This window comes from Tyto alba, unplaced genomic scaffold (genome assembly GCF_018691265.1).
Source record: "Tyto alba isolate M040663 unplaced genomic scaffold, T.alba_DEE_v4.0 Super-Scaffold_18, whole genome shotgun sequence".
Lineage (NCBI taxonomy): Eukaryota > Metazoa > Chordata > Aves > Strigiformes > Tytonidae > Tyto > Tyto alba.
Genome location: NW_024881280.1, coordinates 25,012,315 through 25,020,781, shown reverse-complemented (window position 1 = coordinate 25,020,781; position 8,467 = coordinate 25,012,315).

Sequence of the window (8,467 nt, the reverse complement as noted above, 5' to 3'; positions counted from 1 at the left end):
CTTTAATGATGGATGCGACTCTTGCCTGCTCCCTGGGGATTTTCTGTACTGTGCTTGGGAGATCCCATTTCCCTCTCTGAAAGAAGAAGACGGCGAGTAGAAGGGCACTACCCCTCCTATTTGCACTGAAACATTGGCAGTGCCAGCACATAAAAAATGGAAGGAGCCACATACCTTCCTCTTTTAAAAACAGAAGGGATAGGATGCTTTCCAAGCCTAGAAACAAACTTAAGGCCGAGGCTGACATTTCAGGGATTGTTGCCAATTAACTTAATGAATAAAATTCTCCTCTTCAGCTGTGCTCTGTGCATGCAGGAGAGGAGCCGGATTGTTTTCCTGCCCCAGTTCTGGATAATAATTTTTGCTGCATTCACTCAGAGACATCTGTCTGTTTCATGCCTGCAGTGTAAGCTGGTGTTGAAGTTGCATCTGCTAAGGAGCCTCTCTTCTCCCTATCCTGGGGGCTATTTCAGGGCAAAAATACCCATTAACTGCTTACACTGAAGCACACACTTGACAAAAGCGCGAGCAAAGAACGTAATGATGCGTCAAACTCTGCATATAACTCATCGGCTGCAGCCATGCCCGGAGAGATGGAGGCAGCGTTGTCCCGGGGGCAAGGGCAGCTCTCCCCACACATGCTGCCACAATCCCCCGCAGCCCCGGTCCTTCCCTGCAGACCCAAATCCACATCATGTTCACCCTCCTCCCGCTGCCACCGAGGCCCGAGTGGCGCTTCCCAGCCTCACAAAGGGCTGTTTCACCAACCACAACTCAGAGAGGTTGAATAAAATAGCAATGAGTTCCCAAACCCCCTATAAAAAGAGAAAGGGAGCAAGAAAGGGCTGGGTGCAGCGTGTGTTTCAGGGTGTATGAATGACTGGAAACAAACCTCAAATCCCTGAAAACTCAGAAAACAGGAACAAAAGGTGGGAGAATAAAAACCGCACAAGAAAGGGGGAGGCAGCGAGGAGAGGGGCTCTTGGTATTGATGTTTGAAACAGGCTCTTTAAAATGGAAGATAATGACACTGAAAATTATTCTGAGCTTTTCAAAGGCATAAATGACCAAACTGCCTCCTGACTCCTGAATTACATTATCCAGAAAGAACTTAATAGCATGTTATTATCGCTTCTCCTCGCTGACAGGATTTCGGCACTGAAAAGACAAACAAGAAGTGCATTCATAATCGCAACCGTGATCACCTCTGCGACGCGCCGGCCGCAGCTAATTTCAGGTAAGCGTCTCGGTGGCCGGCCGGGGTTGCTTGGCAGAGCTCACTGCGCTTGGCAGCGAGGTAATTGCCTTTGTTGCTGCCTGAGGGGACCGGCTGGGTGTCCCTGAAGGTGTGGCCAGTGCCAAAAACTTGCTGTATGGGAGAGAAAGACATGGCCTGAGGTGGCCAGTGGCAGCTGATGGGACCTGCCCGCCATGGGGCCAGCACCGGCAGGTCACGGTGCTCCCGTCCCGGCAGGTACCCGTGAGTGGCCTGGGGCTGCACGGGCAGCAGTGGGGTCCCCGTGTCTGCTGCTGCTGCAGCTCTGCTGGCCTGCCGGGAGCTTATAAACACAGGAGCAAGAGAAGAAAGGGGGACATAGGGACGTGCAAGGGCCGGGGCGTGTGAGCAAGCAACCTGGCCCGTACTGTCCAGGGTTAGCCCCAACCTTTGGCATTTGTCATGTACGGTTACTTTTTGAGACTGGCAGCCCTGGAGATAGTAGTGCCAGTCATTTCCAGAGCTGGGTAGCCTGGCAAGCCCCTCTCCCTCTTCCCCCAACCCTGCCACCCCATCCCCGTGTCCCACCCAGTTCAGAGGTCAGAAGGCAGCTCCGTCATCTTGTGCTCCCGACTGACCCTCACGCCCTGGCGGTGCCCTGGGATGGGCATCATCCTGCTGTAAGCTGGGGATGGCCCTGGTGCCACACAGCACCGTTGTGCCACCATCTGAGGGGCACCGCAACACAGCAGTTTGCTCTGGGCCATTCCTGAGACCCTTCTTTACATTTTCCTTGTGTTTTATCAATGTGTCCCACTGCAGGCCAAAACATCTCTCTCCCAGGAGGTGCCCCATCTCCTCCTGAAGCCTCCCCCAACAGCTAGAGATGGGACCAGCTGGAGCTGTGACCGGGCAGCACGGGAGCCCAGCCCAGAGGGAGACAGACAGGGAAGAGAAAGAGGCAGAGAGCCATTTCATGGGCTCTGCTCAGCTGCCGCTGCTGCAGTTTGCACGGGGCTGCGTGGGACACAGAGCATGACCCAGCCCAGAGGAGTTCCTGGGCACAAGACCGTCCCTGCTACAGTGCCAGCATGATGAGGCCAAGCTAAACCCCAGGGGCAGCCTTCATGCAGTGCTCTGTGGCCTGCCCATGATTTATGTCCCAGGTTTAACAACATTTCATTTCAGCAGCCATGCTCTGATGTCCGTAGGCCCTGAAGCAAGTGAAGGGGGCAGTAGTAACAGCCAGTGCTGTGCTCTACTGCCTGCTCACTACATGTGTAGTCATTATTTTTGACCCTGGTAGCACAATATGGAAAATAAATAATCCTTCCCCACACCCAGCAGAAGACAGGCTGTGGAGGGAGCCTATGTGGTGCACCCAGAGTTACCCACAGCATCGGGGTAGGACTCTCCAGCCCAATGTCAGTGGGAGGCTCTGGGAGAGGGGCTGTAGAAGCACCCACTCCCGTAGTAAAATTCAGGTGCCTCCAGGGACAGAGCACATGGCACAGGAGCACACAAGCAGCTTTGTAGCCCTATACCCTCCCACAGAGGCTCCTCTGGAGTCCATCTCTTGTCCGGCCACTGCTTGGCAGAATATTAGAATGCAGCAACCAAAGGAAACCGTGGGGAGAAGACCTGGGATGGAGCTCCCAAGACTAAGACCATGGAGCAGTCTCCAAAATAACATCTCCAACATAACCCAGGTAGGATGAGGACTGACAAGCAAACTGCAGGGAACAGCCCTTGGACAGCGAGGGTGACCTCGCACAGCCTGCGCAGGTCTTCGTCCTGTTCCCTGACTTCAGTAACTTTCAACCTCTGGGCACACAGTTGAACAGTCAAGTATCGTTTCTCCAGGGTGAGACTCTTCTCCCATAAAACTGACTGTTCAGCCTGCCATGCAAAGTTAGCAGTGGTACCACTTTTAGCTGACTTCCCACACCACATCAATCTGCTTCCTTCCCTCCGTCTTCCTCTGGGGCTCTGTCCGGCTCACATAAATGCGCTTAGGTGTGTTGATACCCCAAAGTAAATCCTCAGCCCACATCACCTCATTGCTCAGGTCTCCACGCTGGCTGCTGCAGAACAGCTATTTCTGTGCTGTCCTTCTGCTCCCGGTGGCTGCACCAACGGGCTTGCCCTGCTCCAATTTATCTGATGGTCCTGTGATGCAGAGGAGCAACCGCAGTCCCTGTGCAGACTGGGTGCAGCACAGACAGCCGCGGGACTGGCTGCCCTGTGATATATGCATCTTATATTGCCAAGTTTTCCTTTCAGCCTTATCGGCATGATGGATAGTTTAGCCATGGTGAAGTACAAGGTAGTAATAACAATGGCCGTGATTACTATTTTTCATATTTTCTTTAAGGGCAGTATGATATTACCAGGCTTCATGGACGTTGCTTTGTTTATTAGCTACCATTTAGTAATCTCTTTGATCTTTGCTTTATTAAAGTTAGAGGCACTGTTAGGCTGTGGGCTGAGAGGAGAGCAAGGGCTCACGGGGCAGCCACCCTGTGGAGACTCTCGCTTGCTCGCTACATCCACCCTGAGCCCAGAGCTGCAGGCCTGCAAACCACCAGCAGCTAATGTGCATTTTACATGCAGACACATCCTGCTAGATCAGACCTAAGTCTTGTTCTCTTCTTTGCAGTGCTTCAGTTATAGGAAGAGGCCTTATGAGTGTTATTTATGCTTCTATGTATCAGGGTAGGGAAAAGTAGCCTCGGCAAAAATGAATTTGAATCAAATTAAAATCAAAAAAGAGTGAAATAATATTTTAAGAAATAGTAAAGTTCCAAAGCTCCTCCCTACTCCGCAATGCTCGTGCAGTCTGAGTGAACAGTTTTTACCAGACTCCCAGAAATCAAAGTACCTGGGTTACAGCAAGCAGCTCGAGAGAGGAGCAGTGCAAAGAGCAAGCAGCGACCTGACCCCGGGGCTGCTCTGGCGTGGCAAGCGCAGCGATGCTCTCCGGGTCACACAAGCCGACCCAGGAAGGCCGTTACCCTTCGACAGGGTCACCCTGAGCTGCACAGGGTCGGCGGGAGGTGGCAGCCTGCCCAGGGCTCCCTCAGGCACAGCTGCGGGCGATGATCCCTGCGGAGAAGAGGCAACAGCCTCCCAAGCCAGCACGGGGAACATCTCTCGGCCGGGATGTAGCTCCCAGCAAGTACCCTGTGTGCTTGTGCTGCACAGAAACGCCCGGTGCTGTCTCTGTGGGGCCTGATTCCCGTCACACAGAGGGCACTCCGCGTCCCTCCAGCACGCTCAGGAAGGTGTAAGTAGAATTTATTCCTGGTTTAAAGCCTGAGGTAGCCAGGGCAGGACCCTGGGAAGGCACACACTGTCTCTTCTCAGGAAGATACCGTGACGTGCAGGTTTTAGCCAGGAAGGCTCTGAGAGGCAGCTGGCTGGTTAAAACTGCAAGGCGAGCTAGCCAGGCTGGCATCTGCTGGGACAGGCAGGCTCACAGCACTGGCTCTGCAATGGAACCAAACAAAACCAGCTGGTAAGCTCTGGCCTGGTCTTCAGAGCAAAGACAAGCCCTGGGCAGGGATATAACCTTGTGTCTGAGCACAGACACTGACACAGAGGGAGAACTGGGAAGGGCAGAACCCAGATCCAACCCCATCCCGCAGCACGGGGTCGCCAGCCCCCCGCCCGCTCCGAGCCCTGGCTGCGTGGCTCCACGGGCAGGCTGGCTGGAAGGGGCCGCGGGGCGCCTGCCTCTCCCTGCCCTCCCGCTCCCAGGGAGACTCGCCAACAGGAGACCAGCTGAGCCACGCTTTGGCTGGCCAGGTCCTCGAAGCCTCCCGGGATGGAGACCCTCTCTGGATGACATGTCCTAGCTCTGCACCACCCTCCTGGTGAAGAAGCTCGTCCCTGTGCCCAGTCTAACTCCCGAACTGTAACTTGTGGCCATCAGTCCTTGCTAAGTCACCTGGCACTGCCAGAAGCAGTTTGGCTCTATTGCTTTCCAACTCCCTTTCAAAGAGTCACTGGCCATTATCAGCTCATCCCTTTGCTCCTTCCTTGCCAGACTAAACAAGCCCATTGCCCTCACAGACTAAGGTCAGTCGGTCCTGGCCCTGTCACGTGCCCTCCACCAGACCCAAAAGTTTGTTCAACACCCCTCTTCAACCAAGAGAACCAGAAGAGGACAGTTTTAGGTGGGGACTCAGCAGCACCAAGCAGAAGAGGAGAACAAGTAGCCTCACCAGCCACACTCCTCCTGATGTAGCCCAGGACGTGGTTTCCACTGCGAGCTTATGCTTACCTGGGATCCTCTGTTACCTCTTCCTGCTCCTTTTCAGCAGGGCTGCTATTCCACTACTAGGTTTTCTTTTCAGTTAAAAGGTCCTTGTGATACCTCATGGAGTAAGATGTTAGGGGATGTCACTATCACCTGTATGATGCTTGGAAAGGACAATTTTTCTCAGAAGGGTAGTTAATTACAAATGATCACCTCTCACTGTCTAGCTCTTTCACAGCCCTGGGCAGCACTTGTGCGACTGCTGGAGGAGGGGGGATGACCCCATCCTGGAGGCACCTCGGCGTGGCTGACAGAGGGCCAGCCCCACGCCAGCGGGAGCCTGGTGGCCCCGGTGCCCTGGCAGAGTGGGGACCCAGGCTGCCTCCCAGCTGGGGGCCTTGCACCCACCAGCCCGTCATCCTTGGCAGTGACTGCTGCTGGCTCACCGGCCGGAACAACCGCTGAGAAAAGCCCACGAGTCCTGCCTGGGGGAGGGAGGGAAACAACCCCAGGAGGCAGAGTCAAAAAAAGGCTCTGAACTGCCTCGCAGAGGCCGCTGCGCCTCAGCAAGCATCGCACCATGCTGCACTGGTGCGTGGGGTGGCGGGAGGGAGGGGGAACCCTTTGTTGGGCCAGAGACGGCAACTCGCCCGCCACAGTGTCCGGGCGACCTGTGAAACAGAAAGCAGAGCGCAGTCCAGAAGCATACAGAGATCACAAGTCCATTTAGAGCCATGCTGGGTTTTGGTATTTGCTCCCGAAAGGCGGGGCTACACCACCTCACCCTTCCTTTCCTTTCCCCAACCCTCCTCTCCTCTCCCATCCCCAAAACCCCAGCCCTCGCTAGCAAAAATTAATTGCTGTGAACACACAGAATCCCCTGCATCCTCTTCGAAGAGCAGTTTGCTGCCTGGCGGGAGCGCCAACGCCGCTGCTAACCACCGGCCATTGTCACGCCGCGGCGAAGCAGCCGAGGCCGAGTCCTCTCGCAAACAGGGGCAAGGACAGCAACCACCTCCCTGGCCAGCAACACGTGAGGACTGGCAGTGGGGAGGAGTGGAAAGCCTTTGGGCTTTGCAGACCTGCTCCACACAGCACAGCGTGAGACAGCGATCACGGAGTGGTGGCAGCAGCTCGCCCCCAGAGCCATCAGCTGCCGGCACCCCGTGGCCCAGGGCGCTCTGGAGGTCCCGGCCCCCCAGCGCTGCTGCAGCTTTGCCCAAGGGGCGATGCTGCAGAGGTGTGTGGCCCCAGAGCCCGAAGCGGGGGCAGCAGGGGGACAGCTGGATTCCCTGGGGGCTGCTGCGCTCCTACAGCACCCGAGACCTCCAGCTAAGCCTGCCGGCAGCAGGCGGGAGACGGCGGTGTGGAGCAGAGAGCAGCCCTTCTGCTGCTTGGCTGCGGACACTGAGGGAGGTGATAAGCAAATTCACAGGCTCCAGTTGTTCCTTCCCTACTCCTCCTGCTCCACCTTACAGCACCTCTATTCAAGTTGTCAGAGGATCAGCAGCCCCAAGCAGACCTGGATTTACCCCGAGGGCCAGGAGCCTCTGAAGTATCCCTCCCACCTCTCAGCTCAGCAGCACCAGCGAACTCTCCCTCCCAGCACAGGGCACAGCCCCAGCCTGCACCCCATTTATCTCAGTGCTGTTTGTTTGCTCTGTGCTATTTGAAAGCCCCAATACAGACTTCTCGCCATCACCCAGGACAAGGACATCCCCTGGGTGAGATGGGGATGGCCAGAGCTCAGGCGGCAAGGGGCAGTGGCCAGGCCCAGTCCCTTCTAGAGGACCAAGGAGGAAAAAATGTCTGTCCCCCCTTTCTAGTTATCCAGCTGTCAGGAGAGGAAAGGGGAACGTACTGGCTGCCCTGAGGGCTGCGCCCCGCCAAACATCCCTCTCTCTGCTCCCACCTGAATGCCGGGTGTCCTGGCACAGCTCCTTGAATGCTCCAGGACCCTGCCCACAACCATTTGGACTCGGGGTACAGGGCCACGAGAACGCAGCCCGTGCAGCAGTGGTGGGGGAAAAGCCCTGCCAAGTGATGCACTGGAAGGTAGCTCCGGTGACCCGGGTGTCATTTGTGAGGGGAATGACTCTGGCGCTGGCCAGGCTGCGTGCCGGTCACGGTTCATTTGCTATAGTGATTCATTTGGAAAGCTTCTACGCTGCAACTGCACGAGGTTCATACGCCCCTGTGAGATGGCAGAGGGCACCATGCAGCCTTGATCTGCAAATCTATATGCCACCCACTTATCATCATTAAAGTTCACTGGATGTGCTAGTGGTGTTTAGCCTGAACTAATGCTCTCTCTGGCTTTTTCTTCAGCTGGATATGAAAAAGCACGTTCACTTCATACCCTAAATTCTTGCAGTTTTGCATGGCAGCTTCATTTACCCTGACTGCCCCATTTTCCACCTCCAGCCGACCTAATGATGGTAGTTGTAAATGCTAGATGAAATGATGGCTGACTCCCCAACACTTCCGAGAGCACCAAGAGCCTTTAGGATGGGAGATGCTACAAGGCTACAAGAGAGAATTTCATATTACAGAAGCTGAAAGTTGTCCACCCGTTTTGCACCTCTGGCCTCAGCTCTTACCCTCGACTTGTCAGTCCTGAGGGAGTCTGTGGACTCAGGAGTCTGCTGCAAGGCCAGTGTTTAGTGCCTGCATCAAACTTCAGTTCGCTCGCAGCTGAAGCTGGGCAGACAGCAGCCTGCGTGCTGCCTGTAAGCAGAGCAGCAGAGGCTGTGTTTGCTGGTGAAAACACCAACAAATGCAGGTTGGAAGGAGAGGCCAAGTGCACAGAGCTGATCCAGGTTACCCATGCTTGACAATCACAAATTGGGATGAGAAAGTGCCTTTTCAAAACCCTTTTAACACATTCACCTTTGAGAGCTTTCAGCAAAAAGACAAGGTAGGAATGTTAAAGGGCCAAACTCCGGGTGTTTGCTTGTTCTTTCCTCGGGCAAACCCTCATTGATTGACTG